This window comes from Delphinapterus leucas, chromosome 17 (genome assembly GCF_059928025.1).
Source record: "Delphinapterus leucas isolate spDelLeu-1000000601 "Yukka" chromosome 17, BTC_Dleu_Yukka2, whole genome shotgun sequence".
NCBI lineage: Eukaryota > Metazoa > Chordata > Mammalia > Artiodactyla > Monodontidae > Delphinapterus > Delphinapterus leucas.
Genome location: NC_143145.1, coordinates 18,027,045 through 18,050,901, shown reverse-complemented (window position 1 = coordinate 18,050,901; position 23,857 = coordinate 18,027,045). Strand labels below are relative to the sequence as shown.

Sequence of the window (23,857 nt, the reverse complement as noted above, 5' to 3'; positions counted from 1 at the left end):
AGCAACTAAGAAATTAAGTTAATACCCTTAGGAGATAAGGTTTTCAGAGTAAAAAAAGACAAACTTAAAATAAAAGAATTGAAGTAAAAATTCTGTAATCTTTGATTTGAATTAGAAATATCAGTATTTATGATTTATTTTTCTCTTTCTAAAAACTACAAATTTCCTAGCCCTGTCCACTGAAAAGGCCTAGAAGCATGACCAACTCAGTTTAAATGATTACTCTGGGTACCCAGAATGTAAAACCTAAGTACCACTTCCATCTTAAAGGGAACGGGGATCCTTGGGAAAATGCCTAATTTTACTTCTGGGGAAGAAAGTGTTTGAGATGAATGGGGGGCATATTATTATGCCCCAGAGCAAGATTATATGAGCCAACTTGAAGGACTTCCCACTGGCCGAATTTGGGAAGAATGTAAAAACAAATAATGATTACAACACTGCGAAACACATCAAGTATGTAAAATCAACAAGTTAGTTTGGAGGTTGCGTGGGCACCAGCTCACTATTCTGAAAATAGACGGTAAGAAAGAAGCATCTACCCCGCCTCTTTTGTTTCAGGTAATTCAACAATTGTTGAGAGAACATTCTTTATTGGATAATTCTAGCTAATAAATGCAGGAGGAATGATAGGATTACAAAATCTCCATTCTTGGTGGAAATCATTCTGCAACATACAAATGTATCAACTCAACAGGCATCCACCTTAAACTTACAGAATGTTATATGTCAATTAAATCTCTATAAAGCTGGAAATAAAAAAAAAAAACCCTCCATTCTGATGACTCCATTCCAGTCATCAATGTCTGCCAAAACCATTAAGCGAAGACCTGTGAGAAACTTTGCGATGGAAGTGGCCATGTGATGCTCAAAACAAAACAAATAGCAGGCAGTTTTATTACTACAACAGACAAGGTTGTAGCACAGAAATGGCTGTCTCTACTGTAAACACAGACGTGAGCTGCCCAATCATCGTGGGTGGTGGTAGGGAACAGTTGCAGGCTGTGGTCTCAGTGTGGCAGCGGGTAGGACCCACCTTTCTCCACCTCCCACTCTTCCGATTCTTTCCGTCAGCGGAACGGAATGGAGAACAGGGGCAGGTGCCTGCGCTGAATTCAGAGCCCTCAGCGGCTGGTGTCATCTCTTCTCACTTTGCCACGTCTTGCCCTGGAGGAGAAAAGAGTCTTGGTCTTAGACCCTGCATTTCTTTTTCCTTGTTTTTTAAAGTCTTTATTGAATTTGTTACAATATTGCTTCTGTTTTATGTTTCAGTTTTTTGGCCGGGAGGCGTGTGGGATGGAGGACCAGGGACCCAACCCATAACCCCTGCTGCTAACATGCTGTCCTCGGGAGTATCAGGTGAGTTGATGGAATTCAAGTGTTTAGCACATCCAATGCCTGGAGAGCTTTCCCAAGGCCAGAGACAACTTGTGGATCTCTTCATTCGGAGAGAATAGGAGCCAGGGGTTGTGTCCTTGCTTCTACATAGGCTTTATTTGCACACTCCTTTCTCTCTCAGAGGGGCGATTGTGATTGGTCATCTAGAGCAGAACGCTGGCTAAGAGAACTCAGCCCAAATCAGTGAAACAGCAGTTACTGATTTTGATCTTTTGGATAAATCACTTTTTCTCTTTTTACACTGGCTGTTTTTCTTCTTCAAGTGAGCCTTATTTTATTTTGTTCCAGCTTTACTTTTGAAAATGTCTCCCTTCTCCTCTTGTAACATGGTCCTTGGTTCCACTCAAAGGGAGCAAACTTAAGTCTTGTTAAGCCTATACATGTCAAAATGTTACTTAGGTCACATTTCACCAAATGTATCCTTGAGTTACCTAAAATCATTACTTACCTAATCTTAAATCAGATGCATGATCTACTGCAAGGCCGTATTTGCTACAGTACTTTCTTTATACCTCCAGTATCACTTGAATAGTCAAAGGCCTGTGATACAGCAATGGAAGAACACTTTGACAATTGTTTTTTGGAATCCTCACATACTGAATACCCAGGGGCATGTTTTTCCAAATGGGCTATCAGATGGGGAACAATGGAGAAAAATGAAAATGGAAGCCTATTGAAAGACTATTTCGTGTGATTCACCTTCCACGCTTTACTTTCCCAAGTGTGGATCCGGCTCTGCCTTAAAAAGAAAAAAAAAAAATCAGTCCCAGCCTGGACTACGCAGTTATTTGCCAACTGCTGCCATCTAGTGGTGATACGTAGTAGTGCAGGATGAAGTAAAGACCTGGGGTGATTTTCTGTTCCCTGGAATACGGGTAGACTTAAGACTTACTGGTTATATGATGTCATTTAAAGGGTGATAGGAAAGCTGCAAACTCCCTAAACACCATTTGTACCTACTGATTGGTGCCAGGTAGATCAACATTGGGCTTTGATTTTCTAGCTCTGCGTTTCGAGCCCATTATCTTTGGGAAGAATAACCCTGTGTCAATGGGATGCTAACATATCCCCTAGGGGCTCGTATCAGCTGAAGACAGTAAGTTTCCTTCATGGCAGGTGCTAGAGTAGGATCAATACCCACCAATTCCTGAGGAAACAACCTCAACTGTCCCACATGTCACCAATATATTTTTCCTCTCTCTACTTTGGACAAATAACGCCACCTGCTATATCAGTAAACAAAGGATGTCATGACCATGAAGACATCAGCCCCTGAAGCTGCCCTGACTGCACTGCATGGGCACCTACTATGTGCTAAGGACTTTGTGTATACCATCTCTAATCCTCAAAACAATTTTTATTCCACTTTAGTATGAAGACTCCGAAAACTCCGATTAAATGCATTGACTACAAACACAGTGTGTTATGTTGCATAGCTGTTATTTAACTTAGTTATGTTTATTTTACTAAAGAAGTCTGTCAGTTTCCTGCATTTAATGTCATTAATTGGGGGAAGGGGATCCAATTGCTCCCCCCCACCCAACTTACCCAATTTTTTTCTTTTATTGAAGTCTAGTTCATTTACAATGTTGTGTTAGCTTAAGGTGTACAGAAAAGTGATTCAGTTATACATATGTATATATATATCTATTATTTTTCAGATTCTAAAAATATGGAACACTTCATGAACGTGCATGTCATCTTTGGTCAGGGGCCATGCTAATCTTCTCTTTACTGTTCCAATTTCAGTATATGTGCTGCCAAAGCGAGCCTCCAACATACGTGCTTTCAATTAAACCTATCCCTTCTAAAAGAAACTCAAATACTATTTCCTCTCAGCTTAATGCTGATGTCTGGGTAGATCAGATATTTTCTTCAGATGATACTCTGTGTCTTTTGTGGGGATCTTGCCCACTTTCCATGGGGAAAAACGTGGGAGCTTGGCTCCTTTTTGAGTCCAGAGTGGGATAAGTACCTTAGTTTAGACTAGTATAAGACATAAATTAATATATTACATATATTATCTTGTCATAACCAAAGATTTCCAGTTTTCTCCTGGCTGAAATTCTTTAAAGTCAAATCCTTTTAAAGTGAAATCCTTTGGCTCCCCTTTGAGATGTGACTTCTACTGCAAATGTCCTCCAGAAAGGGAATACATTGTCATAGCTGTAGTGTCAATTTTGTTTAAACCTAAAAACTAACAGCTCTTTATTTGACAAAAGGTTTGATTTTGGGTTGATCAATGGGGCAAAATGCTGGACATGCGGATGAACTAGATTTCCCATTATTTGTTCATATTAATCATGGCCATTTTTGTTCCCTGGAAGCTATTCATTTCCTTATTATGCAAAATTCTGCAACCCTTTTCCTCCAAACCTTAAAATCAATCATGTTGTCTGACATTGGTTTTTGTTCCCCTCTCAAATGCCGGGGACGGTCTGAGATATAGTGTTTGAACATCAAAGTGTTGGTTTTAGACATTATGGTGGTGTGTAACACGAAGGTCAAATACATTCAATCTCATGTCAACTCTGTTTAGCTGCTAGCGGTTGCCGCAGTTGCAGGGTTGAGGAGGATTCTGAAGCTGTGTCTGGGCTCAGCAGGAAAGAGCGATAAGTGATACCTGTCACAGAGGCTGCAACCGTGGAGGCGTGGCACAATTTCAACCCTGTTTCTGAGGATTGGAGGGCAAAGTATTCGAAACCAGAAATGATCAGGAAAATCAGGGCCATAGACGTGTTAAGTCTTCTCTTGGAAATCAGTTGTTCTGTGGCTGGTGAATAGAACTGTGGAGATGCAGAGAGATAGGGAAGCAAATGATTATTACGTGAAGGCTGGTGGGCTGATGACAAGACTTAGGAACTCATTGCTTTCCCCATAGAGGGCTCTAGACTTCGTAGGTCTGGTAATGGTGGAAGTGGTAGCATTAGAGATGGTGGTGATATGGAAGGTGAGTAGAGAAGGAGCTCTGGTCACCTCTGTTCTTCAGTTTCAGAAATTTCTCTGATACTGACTGAAGGACACCAAGGAAGGCCAACCATGGAACTAAACTATCAGACACATTGAAGGTTTTCTGTTTTTTGTTTGTTTTTGGCCTCGAAGTCCATACTACGAGAACTGATTGATATTTTGATTACTGATTCGTTTTGAGTATTGATATTTTTGGCTCCAAATCATATTTTGTACAGAAAATTCTAAAGCTCTCAAAACATCCTTTTCCCTATGTCATGTCTCTAAAAGTGTGAGCTAAGATTAAACTTTTGTCATAAGGGAGGAAGCTATTTATTTGTTTATTTAAAGTAGGTGTTTCTAAGTTATATAAGTGCAAAAACAGTAATAAAATTTTATTTGGTGTCACATGACATTTTTCTACACCCTTAACCTTCAACCACTTGAATTGCTTAGATAAATTTCTTTGGCAAATAATAAGACCATAATGTTCCAATTATTGTTAGTGCTTTACAAATAAACCATATAAATGCCTGACATTTCCAACTTCGAAAAATGCCTGAGGATGGCTGAATATATGGTCTATAAGCTCACCTACTGGTTGAAAATCCAACCTGTCTCTTTAAGGCTTGTAATTTGTTTATTCTTTTTCAGTGTGTGACATAAATTTTATGATTAGCAAAATGAGGCAGTATGTGTTGGAGGCTAAAATGACTTGTCTCCTCAATGAAAGAAAAAATATCCAACAAGTCTTTGGGAAGAATAATAAACACTAAAGAGTAAACATTGTACTCTTGTTCCAGATTTGCTGATAACATATAGGTAAAGACTTGGTCTGTCCATGACAGCAACATATCTGAACAAGGCATGAAAATTCCATTCTGGTAATTCACCCTATGATGTACATACCTGATTTCAGCAGGCTAGATTGGAAATCAAAAAGTATAATTGAGCAACTAATCATCTTTTTGAGAAGATTAAAGAGTATCACCTAAATCAGTGTTTTTTGAGATATTTAGATTGAGGCGCAGTGTAAGAAATGCATTTTACATCACAACACAGAGAGTGCTGAGGACTTGAATAGACGCGTGCGTGCCTGAAACAAAGGTTTACTTGAAAATACTTATCCTTACTATGTGTACCTGTATACTGTTTTACATTTTATCTATTTCATTTCTTTCTTTATTACTTATTTATTTATTTTTGCGGTACGCGGGCCTCTCACTGTTGTGGCCTCTCCCGTTGCGGAGCACAGGCTCCGGACGCGCAGGCTCAGCGGCCATGGCTCACGGGCCTAGCCGCTCCGCGGCATGTGGGATCTTCCCGGACCGGGGGCACGAACCCGTGTCCCCTGCATCGGCAGGCGGACTCTCAACCACTGCGCCACCAGGGAAGCCTTATTTCATTTTTTTAAAAGAAGCTGGTTGCCATTGACCAAATTGGTTTCACAACTCCCTAATGGGTTGTTATTTCCCCTAATGTGAAAAACAACTTGGGTAGGTGATTTGAAATCTTATTTTTCACTAATCAATTGTTTTGGCATCATATTGGTGCAGTTTGGGTGTAATGATCAAATTTGAATCACAGAGATTAAATCAATTCCGAATGAGTGGTACATAGAGGGGAAGAAATGAGAAGTCTGGGTTCGGATTCTGGCTTCCAACACTTGCCTTCTGTGCACAGCTAATTGAGGGCTAGTTTCCTGTTGTGACTAAGAACACAGATTCTGCGGTCAGACTGCCTGGGTCTGAATTCTGGCTCACACAGACTGCATGAATGAACATGAGCGAGCTACTTAACTTCTTTGGGCCTCAGTTTCCTCATCTGTAAAATGGAAACAATATTACCCCTTTTTGACATATTGTGACGATTTAACATAAGGTTAATAGAGTAAGCACTCAATTGATAGTAGCTATTATTATTGAACAATCCCATAAAAACGTAAGAATCAAGGTGTTTTCAAATCTGTGTCTATAATGTCACATCGATCAAAACTTGACATAGGGGGCTTCCCTGGTGGTGCAGTGGTTGAGAGTCCGCCTGCCGATGCAGGGGACACAGGTTCGTGCCCCAGTCCGGGAAGATCCCACATGACGCGGAGCAGCTGGGCCCGTGAGCCATGGCCTCTGAGCCTGCGCATCCGGAGCCTGTGCTCCGCAACGGGAGAGGCCACAACAGTGAGAGGCCCACACACCGCAAAAAAAAAAAACCCCAAAAAACTGACATAGGTAATAGCTAATGTTTATTGTTTTTTATTAATTGAAAGATAGTTGATTTACAATGTGTCAACTTCATGTATACAACAAAGTGATTCATATATAGATACATATATATAAATATCTATATATATATACTTTTTCAGATTCTTTTCCCTTATAGGTTATTACAAAATATTGAGTAGAGTTCCCTGTGTTACACAGTAGGTCCTCATTGGTTATCTATTTTATATGTAGTAGTGTGTACATGCTAATCCCAAACTCCTAATTTATCCCTCCCCCCCCCTTTTGTATACGAGCCACGTGCCTGGCACTGTGCAAAGCACTTTATATGCATATAACCTTTGCAACATTTTATCCCCATTTGATCTTCCAAGAGTATAACAAAGAAAGCATTTTAATTCTCATTTTGTAGTTGAAGAAATGCAAGCTTGGAGAGATCAAGTAACAGAGTTGGTAAATGATAAGCTGGGGTTCTAGCTCAAGTGTGTCTGACTCCAGAGCCTGAGCACCTCTGTCTCTTAGTCCCATTTGGGTCTGTTTTCCCCCTAAAGCCACATGACTCACTCCCTCACTTCATGTCTCTGCTCATTTTCATTCTATCCGTCCCAGATAAAACAGTAATACCCTCTCACCCCCATGCTTCCTATCTGCCACATCCTTCTTTGGTTAGCATTGTAGCACCCAATCCCAATTGGCACTTTATATTTACTTGTTTATTTCTGGATTGTTTATCTTCCACTGAAACAGAAGCTTCATCGGTCAGGAGCTGCTGTATCTCCCACCCACAGAGTGCTATTTGGGGCACATCATGTATGTTCAATAAATATTCTTTGTTGAATGAATAAATGAATTAATTGAGGTAAATGAAACAGAAGTAAGCCACAGGAAACTTAATATTAAGAAAACTTTACTTACAAATGTCATTATTTTTAGATTGGTTCTGAATGTTTTCAGGTGTATCTCATCTTTGTAATGTTTGGAATGTTCTATGAGCCATTGTTTCCCCTAGGAAGAATTGGGAAACCTCAGTCCATACATTGGGCTTTTCCCGCTATTTGATTTCACTTGGTTCGTTGCAAATGTACCAAGAAAGTGAAATTACTGTTTGCAGTTACTGTACAGTTGAGAGAGAGGAAGGCGTCAGAAGCCATCAGCTGCACTATCCTTTCACGCCACAAGATGGCGCTGCTATCATACAGACATTAGCTTGTATTTCCCGCTCCCCACCCCACCCCACCCCCTAGTTTATTTCGCTCACCCTGCCTGGTTTTTCTTTGTAATTTGTTTGTGTTTGTCTCTGCCTCTGCCTTTTCCTTGAAATTTTTGTTCTCCGTTTCTATTTCTCTTCTATCCTCTTTCTTTCCCTTCTATTTAGACCTTTACTTAATACCTGGGCAGTGTATTATATAAATCTCTTTATTGTTTAACATAAAAGGTGACTTTTATGTTTCTTGATCTTATCTTTAAAACCCACTGGATGCACCATAATATAGATTATATATTTTATTCCTCTAAGGAAAACCAATACCTAATTAAGTTGCTTCTGAAGTCACTCATGTGACCGTTGACTGTTTTTTTTTCCTTTGTTAGGTCAATTTTGTAAGTTTTTAAAGGAGTGTTAAGGCTTAAAAGTTATGAGGTCATTTGTCCCAAGTTCATACAGCTTCCAGGAAGAACCCACTGACCTGAAGTCTACCCCACACTCCCTCTGCCTCACAGATGTCCTGCTCTTTGATTCCTTTAATCAATCCTAATATTCAAGGGAGAAGTTTAAAAAGTAGATTAATGAAAAAGACAGAAGGAGATGATTACTGACAACTGAGACAAAACCAAAACATGTAGGTCAGCTGCTGTGATATGCTCCACTTTGGTCCTGTAATGTCCATCCACTGTTTTTTGTTTGTTTCTCTTTTCCAGCACCCCTTCCTTTGGGGAAATGTTCTTTACCACTTTTACATAATTATGGTAGGACCATCAGGACCCTCAATCCTGGGGCCTGGTCTCCTTCAATTTGAGAATGTGTAAGTGACTCAGACTGACTAGTCAGACAGACTTTTCTGCGTGGGCTCTATGCCTCTTAAAATACTCTGTGTGTCAGTAGGGGGCAATAATATTAGTGTGATTGGGGTTTGTAAACACTTAGTTCCACAAGTAACTGTTTTCTTGATTGAATTAATTGAATACAAAGAGGAAATAACATTCTTTTCTGCTTACTGCTGCCTTCTTTGATGTGTCAGCTCTCTCTTCCCTGTCCCTTAATAACAGCTTGGAAAAAATCCCATAGCTGCCAAGTCACTTTAACGGAAAGAAACAGTCTGATTTCAGGTACTGAAAAATATAGTCTGGTCTAAGTCAAGTCTTCAATCTTATATCCTAATCAGAGTTGTTTCCCTTTCCCTTCCATCAGGCTCAGACTTGGTCTGTGGTCCACGGTCATATGAAGGGTAGAGGCACCCTGCCCTCGACTCTGCTGCCTATCAGGTTCTCTTCTTTCTTCTCCAGTTGTTGGGTCCAGGACGAGCAGATGGGGAAGAGCAGGAGGGTGTCACACGCGTGGTGTCACACTGACCTTCCCAAGATGGCTCTATCAGAGACGCCCCCTGGGTTTTCAGATCCTTGACGTGAGCAATGCATGATCCGATTGTCTCTGAAGTGGGTTCATCCATCTTGTTCTTTGTTCTCTGGGGTCCAGTCCCTGTCTCTGGACTTTTCAGCAGCTTAATAATTGCTTCTCCCATCTTGCTTTTGTTCTCTCGGTTTCAAAATGTTTCAGGACTTCCCAGGGTGGTCAGTGATTTTCGATAGCTATTTTTTTTCTTTTATTTGTTTTTTTATATAGCAGGTTCTTATTAGTCATCAGTTTTATACACATCCATGTATACATGTCAATCCCAATCACCAAATTCATCCCACCACCATCCCCACCCCCCCGCGGCTTTCCTCCCTTGGTGTCCATACATTTGTTCTCTACATCTGTGTCTCAAATTTTGCCCTGCAAACTGGTTCATCTGTACCATTTTTCTAGGTTCCACATACGTGTGTTAATATACGATATTTGTCTTTCTCTTTCTGACTTACTTCACTCTGTATGACAGTCTCTAGATCCATCCACCTCTCAACAAATGACCCAATTTCGTTCCTTTTTATGGCTGAGTAATATTCCATTGTATATATGTACTTCTTTATTCATTTGTCTGCCGTGGGCATTTAGGTTGCTTCCATGACCTGGCTATTGTAAAGAGTGCTGCAATGAACATTGGGGTGCATGTGTCTTTTTGAATTATGGTTTTCTCTGGGTATATGCCCAGTAGTGGGATTGCTGGGTCATATGTTAATTCTATTTTTAGTTTTTTAAGGAACCTCCATACTGTTCTCCACAGTGGCTGTATCAATCAACATTCCCACCAACAGTGCAAGAAGGTTCCCTTTTCTCCACACCCTCTCCAGCATTTGTTGTTTGTAGATTTTCTGCTGATGCCCATTCCAACTGGTGTGAAGTGATACCTCATTGTAGTTTTGATTTGCATTTCTCTAATGATTAGTGATGTTGAGCATCCTTTCATGAGCTTCTTGGCCATCTGTATGTCTTCTTTGGAGAAAGGTCTATTTAGGTCTTCTGCCCATTTTTGGATTGGGCTGTTTGTTTCTTTAATATTGAGCTACATGAGCTGTTTATATATTTGGGAGATTAATCCTTTGTCTGATGATTCATTTGCAAATATTTTTTCCCATTCTGAGGGTTGTCTTTCCGTCTTGTTTATGGTTTCCTTTGCTGTGCAAAAGCTTTGAAGTTTCATTAGGTCCCATTTGTTTATTTTTGCTTTTATTTCCATTACTCTAGGAGGTGGATCAAAGAAGATCTTGCTGTGATTTATGTCAAAGAGTGTTCTTCCTATGTTTTCCTCTAAGAGTTTTAAAGTGTCCAGTCTTAAATTTAGGTCTCGAATCCATTTTGAGTTTACTTTTGTGTATGGTGTTAGGGAGTGTTCTAATTTCATTCTTTTACATGTAGCTGTCCAGTTTTCACAGCACCACTTATTAAAGAGACTGTCTTTTCTCCATTGTATATCCTTGCCTCCTTTGTCATAGATTAGCTGACCATAGGTGCATGGGTTTATCTCTGGGCTTTCTATCTTGTTCCATTGATCTGTGTTTCTGTTTTTGTGGCAGTACCATATTGTCTGATTACTATAGCTTTGTAGTATAGTCTGAAGTCAGGGAGTCTGATTCCTCCAGCTCCGTTTTTTTCCCTCAAGACTGCTTTAGCTATTCAGGGTCTTTTCTGTCTCCATACAAATTTTAAGATTTTTTGTTCTAGTTCCGTAAAAACTGCCACTGATAATTTGATAGGGATTGCATTGAATCTGTAGATTGCTTTGGGTAGTATAGTCATTTTCACAATATTGATTCTTCCAATCTAAGAACATGGTATATGTCTCCATCTGTAGGTATCATCTTTAATTTCTTTCATCAGTGTCTTATAGTTTTCTGCATACAGGTCTTTTGTCTCCCTAGGTAGGTTTATTCCTTGGTATTTTATTCTTTTTGTTGTAGTGGTAAATGGGCGTTTTTCCTTAATTTGTCTTTCAGATTTTTCATCATTAGTGGATAGCTATTTAAAAAATCTTTTTTTATTGAAGTAGAGTTGATTTACAACGTTGTGCTGATCATTGCTGCACAGCAAAGTGACGTAAAATCTTTTGGCTTAAAGTGTGTCCTTATCATTTTCAAATCTCCACCTCCCTTTATGCTATTTGAACCTAATTTAAAATGACTTCTCTTTTGGAATGAACAGACTAGGTAGGTTTTAATGAATGATGTAACTTTTTTTTTTGAGTTTCCGTATTACACAACTGATCACATCACTGTGCTATTTTATAGTTGACTCTATAAACACTACTTTTGTGAGGTTTTTGTGGGTTTCTTTTTTGTGTTCTGTCAGACCTTGACATCAAGATCAGTGATTTTTCAGCCTCTGTATAGCCATATAATCGCATTATACCATGATTTAATTACACAGACTGTTTTAACTGTGGGTGAAATTATTATGATTTTCATTATTATACCAAAAATCTGACAAAGAATAATTTTCCTATAGCAGCTAGGTTGGGTTCTGTTCCCCTACTGGAGTCATAAAGGACCCTCTAGTCCGACTAGACACTTTGGACTTGCATTGTGTTCAAGTTTTCTTTTTTTTTTTTAATTTATTTTTTTATTTATGGCTGTGTTACGTCTTCGTTGCTGTGCACAGGCTTTCTCTAGTTGTGGTGAGCGGGGGCTACTCTTCATTGGGGTGCACGGGCTTCTTGTTGCAGTGGCTTCTCTTGTTGTGGAGCACGGGGTCTAGGAGTGCGGGCTTCAGTAGTTGTGGCATGCAGGCTCAGTAGTTGTGGCTTGCGGGCTGAGTTGCTCCACGGCATGTGGGATCTTCCCGGACAAGGGATCGAACCCGTGTCTCCTGCATTGGCAGGCAGATTCTTAACCACTCTGCCCCCAGGGAAGTCCCGCATTGTGTTCAAGTTTAATTACTGGGTTTAAATTGTCTTTTTTTAAGACTGGGCCTACGCTAAAATAATAACATGATTGGGTAAACAGGGGACTATCTAATCATCTGATTGTTACTTTAAGAGTTTGGCAACTGTTTCCACTAAAATGACTGATTTTTGGACAGGTTATTTTAGAGTCAGCCTGACTCGGCCCATGTGACCCTTCTAACTCCAGGACTCTGACTGCTCTCCTAATGGGACGCCAGTAATGCCTTGGGCACACCACCTGCCCCAGCGTCAGCTGCTGTTCAAATGGCTCTGTGCTCCCAGATGCTGCACCAGGTAAATTACCAGCTTCGTGTTCACAAGGTGCTGCTCTGTACAAGCCAATACCAGCACCTGGAGGCTTGTACAGATGCTGCTGCAAAATGTTGGAAATCCCATGTAAAAGTAGCACTTTCCTTTTTTTCATTTTTTAATGCATGTGTATAAACCCCTAACAGTCTACTACCTCTTAGGGTTTGAAACCCTAAAGACAAACAATATTTCTTTGCCCAATTTACCATGCCTTATAAACTTAGTGGGGAGGGAGACCCAGGAATTAAAGATAACATATGAAGTTACATACAATGCCATGTAACAGTGAATTGCAGGATTCACTGGAATTGCTCGGAACACGGGATGTTGTGCATTCCAAACTCTGCTAAACCAGGAGGCTTAGAGAGACTGTACTGGAATTCAGGGGTGCAAGATCCATGATTATACCATAAAGATAAGACAACTTTTGACTTGGAAACTACTTAGCAGTCTGGTTCGCTCCATTCAGTTCAAAGCAATTCAATTCCATTCTGTTTCATTCAATTCAATTTAGTGGATCCATTTTCATGGGTGTTTATGGTCCACTGTTTCTGTGCCGGGCACTGAGGGGGATACAAAGAAATGTAGAGTTAGGAAAACCTCTGCTGGTGCTGGTACCACTCCAAATCTACCCCCTCTTCTTCTCCACCCTGCTCTGCACCCTGGAAACCTGGTTTAGATGGACCACATCACTGTACTTCCTTGTCCTGTGGCTTTGGATTTGTTCAGGCAATGGAAGACACCAACAGGAGATGGGGGTGGAGAGGAGGGAGAAGTTCAGGTATTCATTCCCTGACTCCCTGCTGAACTGCAGATTCATATCAGCTTTGCTTCTGCTCAGGTATCCTTCTCTGTGCAGACCTATCTCTGAGTAGATCCTGACCGAGGCACCCTCCTGTTCCCCTTTGTGCCTTGGGGTAGTAAGTGATTCCTTAGGTACATGTCTTAGGATGCTGTTCCACCCTTGCTGCTTTCCTTAGGCTGTGCCCACAGTTTGGAAAAAATACACCTTTTATTCAATTCTTTTTGATTATTCAGCTTGTGTCCTGCAGAGGACCATGCCAGATACCCTTAAGCAGCCTTCAGTCCAAGTTTAGGAATTCGTTTATAGTTAAATCCTCATTATGTATTTATTATTCTGGGTTAAGTGACTAGGTGCTAGGTCTTGAGGATATAAACTCCTGTAAATATGGCAGATGCAATTCTAACTCTCAGTGGAACCATGGCCTATGAGAGAGCACAGAAATTAAATCAGTGATCGCAAAATAGTATAATGAGTGTACGACAGGTGACGGAAGGGTCCATGGGGCCCTTGCCCTGTCTCAGGAGGGGGACCTCCCTGAGGGATTGTAATAGATTAGACTGCAATCTGAAGAATGGGCAGACACTGATTAGGTGAAGGGGGAGGCAGATGTGATAGGACTGGGCATGGCGGAGCGTATGTTGGAAAAAGGGAACACGTGTGTGGAGACCTGATGGGGAGAGTGCGGCTAGTTGGAGATGGGTAAACATTCAGTGCAGCTAAGATGGGAGAGGAAGTGGAGGACCAAATGAAGGTAGACACTAAGGAGAAACCAGATGCCATTTCACAGCCCCGTGAGTGGCTTTGGAGCTTCCCCTCAGGGTGCAGGAAATCACTGAAAGGTTTTTGAGCAGTTGGGTGTGGGTTTTAGAAGGAGTCCTTGGGCTGCAGGGTGGAGAATGAGTTGGAGGAGAGTGGGAGGCAGGGAGCTGGAGGGCGAGAGCTCATGGGGACAGGAATGAAGAGAAATTGAGGTGTCCAGAGGCATTTAGTTGCCTGCTCTGTATTCTAACTCTTTCTCCGCTCCCCATGATGGGTAAGCCCCGGAGACCTCTATCCTGAATGGCTTAGTTGCTCGGATAGAAGCCTCAGAAACAAAAGGCTCTGGGAACATCAGAGTGGCGGAGAGGAGAAAGGGTGCAGAAGAAGTGGGTGCACAGGCGGATCTTGCAAAGCAGGGAGCCATGTGAAGAGGGCTCTGCGGGGTCCACCAATGGAGCCTCCTGGGCTCCTTGCCCCTCAGAGAGGAAAAGCTGGGTCCATAAGAAGGAGAGCAGGGGGTATCCCAGGAGCCACCACGTCCTTCCCCACCTCAACCTAGAAAGGGCAAGTGCAGACCACGGCCCCCTCTCCATCTGAGGGCCTCTAAGCTGGGGCATTGCCTGGGGTTGGAGCTGGAGAGAGCCCCAAAGCAGAGAACAGACTCTGTTTTAAAATGAAAAGACTGAGTTTCCAAATCACTGAAAGAATCCAGAAATTATGGACTCTGCCTAGGGTATCAACATGGGAGGGAAAAGGGAGATTTGACAAAATTAGATAAGAATGAAATGATTTCTTATTTATGCCCCATTGAGTTTAAAATTCTCAATAAACACACACACGAATACATACAAACTTAAATGTGCAAAATTTAAAAAATCATGTATGTGTATGTATATATATATATATATATATATATATACATGTGTGTATGTATAGCAATATATGGGTTTATATGTATGTACATACACACACATTGTCCTGTAGATACTCACTGTAAAAATTTGGAAAATATAGACATGTATAAACAAAGAAGATGAAAATTATCCTATCACCTAATAACTGCCTTGCGTTTTATCATATAAATGTAATGTATTTTTAAAACACTTCCCCACTGAGACAAGTTATAATGACATTTTTTAAGGTGTTTGTTACATATTATTAAAGTCTTTGCTACAGAATTACTCAGTGCATTCAGTGTTGTAATAGTATTGATACAACTAAAAAACTTCTGTCAATGTGGTGTGTGAAAATAGAAACTCATAGTTTATTTAATTTGTATTTCTTTTATTATTAGAGAACCTGTATTTTTAAATTAGATGTATTCTTCCCCTATCTATTACTTCTGTGATTTGACTGTGCGACTGTTGACTATATTTTTATATTGAAGTGTTGATTAATTTTTCTTTTAGAAGAAATATGTATATACTAAGACTATTTATCTTGCATAATGTATTTTGGAAATATTTTTCCTGTTTGTCTTTGGATTCAATTCATAGTACTTTTTGTGCTACAGATGTTTTTAATTGGTATGCAGTCAAATATATCAATAATGTCCTTTAAGATGCTTCCTTTGTTTAGCTTAGAAAGGCTTTCCCCACCCTGAGATCAGAAAAATCTTGCCTATATTTTATTCTACTTGGTTATTGCTTCATGTTTAAACATTGAACTCTTGAATCTACCTTGAATTTATGTTGATATATGTTCAGTGGCAGAAATTTACCCCTCCCTCCCATAGTTAAACCGTTTATTATCAAGTAAGGTTTATTAAAAGTGTTTTCTGATTTAAGTCCATTAAGGGTATATTTCTTCCCCCATTGTAGAGGATGGATATGATGTGGGGTAAAGAACATAGACTTGGCATTCCAAACGATCTGGTGTTGCATCATCTTGTTTTTCTAATTTGTTAGCTGAGACACAAGACAATTTACTTGAAATCCTCATTTACTTCATAGTGTTAAATAAGCCTAATAGTATCCCAGATGGCTATGAAGAGGATTCAATGAGATAAGGGGTCTATAATACTTCATTAGTAAGTGTTAAAGCATTTGGTTTTATGCTTTTGCGTGTTGTTTACTTAAAAGCATTCTGGGCTGGAGCCAGAAAATCTGAGGACATTTACAATGCCATTCTTTTTCTAAGCACCTCATTTCACTTTTTTCTGTGTTCAATAGCTATTTATGTCACAGAGTTGGAGAGCCGTTTGTTTTATTTTAGTCTCAGTTGAGAATGATTCTCTCTTTCTCTATCCCTCTCCACACACACACACACACACACACACACACACACACGCACGTGTATATATGAATGCGTAATTATATATATGCACATGCTGTGTGTGTGTGTGTGTGTGTGTGTGTGTGTGTGGAGAGAGAGAGAGTTCTTTAAAGCCTGGGAAGTGCCACACAGATATAATGTACATTTACAAAGATTTCCTTGAAGATTGGAAGCATAGACCATCTTTAGAGACCAGTTACATCCTTGAGCTGGCTTTATTCAACTGAGAAAAAAATGAACCTATTACGCAGCTGCTTGGTTTCAAGTATCAGAAACTGACTCTGGTTAACTGATGCAAAGAAGGAATTTATTGGAAGGATGTGGAATTACTCGTGGAACAGAAGGGAGGCTGATGAACAGGACAACAGCGTGCGTCTGTGTGTGCTGGGGGCAGTAGAAGGTGGAGAAGTGGACTCTTTAGAGCAGGAACTGATAATGTGTCTTCCCCTAAACAGTCCTCTTCCTCAAGAAAAAAATCTGTGTTCAGTTTTTCTAATCATCCTGCTGAAGAGTAAAATTTGGGGGAGGGAGGGCATGTGGCCCCAGCTTATGTCATGTGCTCACCCATTGGTTAGAGGTGGGCAGGGTGATTCATCGCCAGTTGCCAGTCTGTGTCTAGAGAGAGTAGAGGGAACTCCTTAAAAGCCTATTGAGGTGACGTCCGTATAAGAAGAAGGATATGATTATTGGGTAGCCTACATACAGTAAATGGCACAAAGCACCCTCAGGCCTGTTTTCCTGCTCTAGCTTTAGGCTGGCCCAACAGAGAGAAGCAATCAGGAGAGGAGACCTAGAATAGAAGCCGAAAAGCTCTTAACCTAGCTTATCTAATGAAGTTCCAGCCCTAGGATGTAGCCAGCGTTGCCCTTGACCCTGACTCAACAACACACTGCCTCTTCAAGAAGGTAGAGTATAGGTAGAGGGATCTGTGATGTTGATGCTGTGAGGCCCATGAGGTCCGAGCTGAAGGAAGGTTGGATGTTGGGATACTGGAGCCTAGGAGCATGGCTGCAAGCAAGTGTCAGATTCCCCACAGCTGAGAAATGGCAGAGAGGGAACACAGTTGATTGCTGTCTTAGTCTTAAGACTCAAGACTTTTCTGCTTCAGCATAATTAAATCTCCTTAAGTCTGTTTCTAAAGAGAAGAAAAGAAATGGAAACAGGAATTCATAAGGCTGCACCTTTCCCCCTGTGCGTATTCCCCCGGGAAGGTGATCCATTAGAAACAGAGGCAGACATGCCAAGAGCAATAAAGGGGCAGGCTCTGTGGGCTAAGCAGACTGTAGTTAAAGGCTTTCCCTGAGAATCCTGCTCATTCATTAATTCCAGCCTTGGAAGTGGGCCAAGCCGTGTGGTTTCACCACAGCAAGGGGCAAGATCCTAATGATTAAATGCTCTTTGTTGCCTTGCATTTCACTTTTTCTGGTAATGCACTTTGAAGAATGGAAAATTGAGTTTTCAATACTTGGTTGTTTGTTGAAGCTAAATCTAGAGGTAATTGAAGCCAGTTGAAAGCTCAGGGGAACAGCCAAGGTAAAGCTTCGAGCACAGAGGAGGCTGGAGGACTCAAGTTTGGTGCCTCAGTGTGTCATGCTATCGCCTTCTGTGCCATTTTCCCCTCTTTCTTGTGTTGGAAACTGTAGTGAATTTCGTGTTTGGAGAATCAGGTTATTCATTGGAGAATAAATTCCTTTCAACATTCTCTTTGGATAAATACTTTTTTTTTTTTTTTTTGCGGTACGCGGGCCCCCCACCGCCGCGGCCCCTCCCGTCGCGGAGCACAGGCTCCGGATGCGCAGGCTCAGCGGCCATGGCTCACGGGCCCAGCCGCTCCGCGGCATGCGGGATCTTCCCCGACCGGGGCACGAACCCGTGTCCCCTGCATCGGGAGGCGGACTCTCAACCACTGCGCCACCAGGGAAGCCCTGGATAAATACTTTAGTGTGTACAGAAGACATAGGACCAGAGTAATATGAAATGGTTTCTCAATGGACAGTCAAGTGTCATCATTCTTTGCTTAAAGATCTTAAGCAACTAGAGTATGCTTTTTACTTTTCCTGGATAGCTGACCAGACCTTAATTTAATTAAATTTGCATTCCTATTTGATCTCCAGGAGCACATGAGGGTCATCTTGAGGAGATAAAATGCTTCTGTTTGATGTGGTCCAAGTAGATCAATAATTTGAGTATATGCAACACTTGGACTAGTGCTTGGCACTGAGTAGGTGATCTAAAAATATTAACTAAATGAATGAATAAGTTATGTTATGTTTCTTTTCTTAAACAACCCATAAACACCGAGGAAAAATTCATTCAAACAATGGTGTGACTGAATAAGTCATTAAAATCTTTTAGTCTGGTCACCTTGTTAAAACAACGTTCTGATCTTCAGACTGTTTGGCTGTGTATGGAAGAGAGTGTGTGTATTTGTAGTGAGAAGTTATTGCTTATTTAGACCAAAGAGCCAGCCAGCAAGGGGTCTAGTTCCTACACCAATACCTACTGCAAGAAAAATGTCCCCGCTTTCAACTTCTTTAGGTTGGCTTTGGCACTTGATTCAACTTGATTTCTGGCTAGGAGGGGAAGGAAGACTCTTTGGCAATGGCAGGACATTTCAGAGGAAAAGTTAGGCTTCTCTATTTTGCTCTTCATTCAATAGCTACATTTTGACTGTTTATAACACACAAATCAATATATTCGACATCCCAGCCAGGAACCTACAGTAGATGTAGTTACCATTCAATACACACATACCTAGTTTTATTGTGTTTCACAGATATTGCATTTTTTACAAATTAAGTGTTTGTGGCAACCCTGAGTTGTCAGACGATGGTTAACATTCTTTAGCAATAAATTGTTTTAAATTAAGGTACGTACATTTTTTTTTTAGACACAATGCTATTGCACACTTAACAGACTGCTATAGTGGAAACGTAACTTTTATATGCACTGGGAAACCAAAAAATTCATGTGACTTGCTTTATTGTAATATTCGCTTTATTGTGGTGGTCTGGAACCAAACTTGAAACATCTCTGTAGTGTGCCTATATATTCTTTGTAGACAGCTTTATTGAGATGTAATTTACATACCATACAATTCACCTGTTTTAAGTGTATAATTCAATGGTTTTTAGTGTGCTTACAGAGTTACGCAGCCATCATCACAATAGAATTTTGGAATATTTTCATTACCCCCAAAAGAAACCTCGTACCAGTTTACACCTCATCTCCCCGCCACTAGTTCTTGGCAACCACTAATCTATAGATACTTCCAATCTCTGTAGACTTGCCTATTCTGGATATTCCATACAAATGGAATCACACATGTACATACTGCCACGTATAAAATAGATAACCAACAAGGACCTACTGTATAGCACAGGGAACTATACTCAATATTTTGTAATAAGCTATAAGGGAAAATAATATGAAAAAGAATATATATAAAACCTTTATATATGTAACTGAATCACTGTGCTGTACACCTGAAACTAACATGACATTGTAAATCAACTACTCTTCAGTTAAAAGAAAATGGAATCATACAATATGTGGTCTTTTGTGTCTGGTTTCTTTCACTTAGCATATAGTTTTTGAGGTCCATCCATGTTATAGAATGTATTAGTACTTCATTTCTTTTTATTGCTGAATAGTATTTGATGGTGTTTATTCATTCATCAGTTGATGGACATTTGGGTTGTTTTCACATTTTGGATATTATGACTCAAGCTCCTACAGACATTTGTGTACCTGTTTTTGTGTGGACATATGTTTTCATTTTGGAGGGAGTATCTACCTAGCAGTAGAGTTGCTGGATCACATAGCAATCCTACAGTTAACTTTGAGGAACTGCCAAACTGTTTTCCATAGTGATTGCATCATTTTACGTTTACATTGACCATGTCTTTATTTGAAGAAAAAACGAGAATCCGTTACAAGGCTTAAAGGATTTCTGTACTCACTGAAGACTTATTACGTTTATAAAATGTTTAGCACAGTGTCTGTCACATCAGATTTAATCCTCATAGTAAACCTATAAAAGTGGTATTGTTAGAAAGCTCATTTAAAGATAAGAATGCTGAGCAGTGGAGAAGTTCAGCGACTTGCCCAAGGCCACACAGAATGCGGGATTCTTAATATTTGTCTATCTGGCTCCAAAGCTAAGCTTTTAACAACTGTCCTATAAAGCCTTTTCCCCTCTTTTAGTTCTGGAGGTACAAATTAGCATCACACTAATCACAGGCTGGGTGAACAGGATAAACCTGTTTGGGGGAATATACTTTCTGGAGCCATGGGCCACCCTCGTGACGTAGGATGAGAGGCAGATTCTACCCACAGGTTGATCATCATACTGTAGTAATTGATGGGCTCAAGATATTAGAAAGAGGAAATTTCTGTCTGATCCATTATGCAGGCCCTAAATCTAGGAAAACAAATGGGAAAATAAAATGTCTTCTTACCTTACCCAATCCAGGGAGTGTTTACCAAGCACTATGCTGAGTGATCACATCGGTTACCCTCAGTCCTTTAATCTCCACAGCAACACTCTAAAGCAGGCGCTGGATTTGTCCCCATTCTACAAATTGTGAAATACTGGCTTAGAGAAAGTAAATCCCTTTGCCCTTGTTGCACAGCTAGCGGGAGTGACAGAACTGGAATTTAAGCGTATGCAACTTGGCTCCAATGCCTGGGCTTGTAAGCACAATGACATGAAATCCTTTCAGAAGCAGCAACCCCTGTGAAATTTACTCTGATATGAGGCTCCACTGTAAAAAGTTGGTCTGTGGTTACTTTGAAAATAGAGGTTTTTAAATCTATGTCCAGTAAATGTAATTTTAGTTTTCAACTTCAAAGTAGTATATGAATAGAATTATAGCTTTTTATTCTTGACAGATGTCACCATTTGATGGTAAACTTTTAGGGAGAAATGTTGTGTTTCAAAAGCTGCAAGGACATTAAATCTTTGGGTCAAAAGCCAAAAACCTTTTTCTCTCAGTAGGGTGTTTTATTGTGGAATGCCTGGATAACCCACAGCAAAGATTATCTAGAAAGTGAGATAATCTAGAGGCAGCATCATACAGGCCAAAATAACAGTCCATAGGTTGTCTTGCCAGCAAAGGCTGGCATCCTGGGGGACAGCTCAATTCTGCTCCTGGGATAACTGGTAGAAGACATCCTTTGAGGCTGATCTCAGAACTTGGCTTTAGGGTTGCACGCAGAGTTGGAAGGGTCCTGGGAAGTTGTCAGGATCAGGGACTGGGGGTGGGGGGACAGGTTCTGATCAGACACACACTCTAAAGGGTGTTATTATAAAGCCCATTTAAAGATAAGAATGTTGAGCAGTGGAGAAGTTCAGTGACTTGCCGAAGGTCACACAGAACAAGCTGTTTGATCCTTCTGGGTCATGTTTTGTCTATCAAATAATAGCACTCACTTCATAGAGTTGTTTTGAGGATGAACTGATTTGAAACATGGACAGCATAGGGGCAATACTGAGCTCTTGGCTGGCTTTGTGATTACCAGTGTTTAGAAGCATGGACTCTGGAGACAGACAGACCTGGATTGGAATCATGCCTTTGGTACTTACTTTTTGTCTAGGGAAGACTGAAGACACAAATATTTGTGCTTACATTCCATAGGACAGAATTATGCGCAGGAGGTGGCTGCCCAGCCAGGGTCTACATTCCCCATTTCTCCCTGGAGTTAAGAGTGACCGTGTGTCTAAATTCTAGACTATGGAAAATTAGCAGAAGGGATGTGCACCACTTTCAGGTCTGGCCCACTAAATCTCCCATGTACCCGTCTAAATCCTCTTTCTCCTCCCTATTTTATTAGAATGTACATGTTGACAGAGCTTCTGGCAACCTGTGTCTCTGCCTTCCTGTTTGCCTACTCAGTGTTATTATGTAAGCAAGAGTGAAACTTCTCTTGTGTTTGTGACATTACACAATTTCGAGTTTATTTGTTAGAGCAGTTACACTTGATATGTAACTTGGTTACACTTAAAGTTGGAGGAGGTTATCAAGAGGATGAGACTGCTGGTTGACCAGAGAGCTGGACCCGGGCAATCAGAGGCTCCTCACCCCCTTCTCTGTCCTTGAAATAGACATTCCACCCATAGTTCCCATAACTGGAGCCATTTCAAGGACTGAGCCTTGAGAGAGTTTAGGTATCGGGACTATCTGCCTGGTATATGTAACTGAAACTGGTTAAGGCCTCTCTCTCTATATATAAACTTTTAAGATTTTGGAAGGTGGGTGCTGAGATCTACGCATCTTGTAGCCACCCAAGACGAGCCTTGTATGTAGGTTCCCTTGATTATTACACCTGCCACCTACCGATCTGGAGGGCTCTGTCTCTTTCTTTGGTCTCCCTTTGCCCTCCATATATGGGGTTGCTTTCAGATTTTACCCAGGAAGCTCCCGAGGTTGTGAACCAGCAATTGAATTCCTTCAGCCAGGAGACAAGAAATGGGTCTTGGGATAGATGCGCCCACAGGGGAAATCCAGAGTTGGCCATCAACCTCTATGTGGGGAGGGGTGGCCAGTATGTCAGATGTTTGTGGACCACTGAGCAGGTATTGGGATGTCCCAAAAATGTTGGCTGGTTTGATGTGCTTGTTTGAGGAACTTCAAGAAGTTCTTTGCAGGAAGGCAAAGAAGGGCAATGCCTGGCTATGTGGTGGGCTGACCTCCACTGTGGGCAGCTCTGTGGCCACTGATGCCCAACTAGAGGCTGAAGATCTTGTGAGAACGTTGGAAGAAAAGCTGAGGTTGGAGAAGGACCTGCAGTGTCCAGTGCTCTGCTAGCTTTGGGCTGGCAGACAAGGTGGGAGAACAGGCTGATAAATCAGAGACCTCAGTGTGCCATTTTGCAAAGCTAGGAGGGCGAAAGCTGCTCGGATTAAGGCCTGAGCCCTTGTGACACAGCCTGATTGGGATGCCAGGAGGTGGAATTCCTGGGAAAGTGAGGAGAACAAAGAGGAAGATGCTGTGCTGGCCCCATGCCATCTGATTTCTAACACAAAGGAAAGCAAAAGCACAGCAACAACCGTGCCAGCCAACAGGGCAGTCCCTAATTCAGGAAGTGTTCATGATGAGAGAATATACTCCTGCTGAGCTTATTGGCTTAGCTGCCAAGTTCCAGCAAAAGGCCAGGGAAAGTATCCAGGCATGGTTAGTGCAGTTATGGGATACACTTGATATGTGACCTCGGGCAATTATTTATCTTTTCTGAACTTCAATCTGTAAATAGAGGGTAACTATACTTGTTTTGCAATTTTGTTGTAAGGATTAAATGAGATCAAATATAGAATTTTCAGCATGGTAAGGTTATTATTACTATTATTATTTGTATCCAAATTACATCCAAGAGCTGAAGTGTTAGAAGCCATTTAACAGTCCATTTACATGGCTGCTGTAAAAATTCTTTTTCTCTCAATTGTGTGCTGGTCCAGAGCTCTGAAGGAACAATGGAGGGAAAGTGTAACTATCCCTGTTATCATTGTTACCCAGATTGAGATCCTTTCTGCCTAGAATCTGAATTCTATGAGGGATTGGGTCTTGTCTCTCTTCCACAGCAGCTAGCTGAGTTTCTGGCATAAAGCAGGT

At 41.0% G+C, this 23,857-nt stretch overlaps 1 non-coding gene across 1 annotated transcript; it reads right to left on the bottom strand.

Moving 5' to 3' along the window:
- Positions 1 to 3,064: 3,064 nt before the first annotated feature.
- LOC115802491 (U6 spliceosomal RNA) lies at positions 3,065 to 3,167 on the bottom strand. The gene has a single exon (XR_016388578.1). It is a non-coding gene; the product is annotated as a U6 spliceosomal RNA (small nuclear RNA).
- Between the last annotated feature and the right edge of the window lie 20,690 nt (positions 3,168 to 23,857).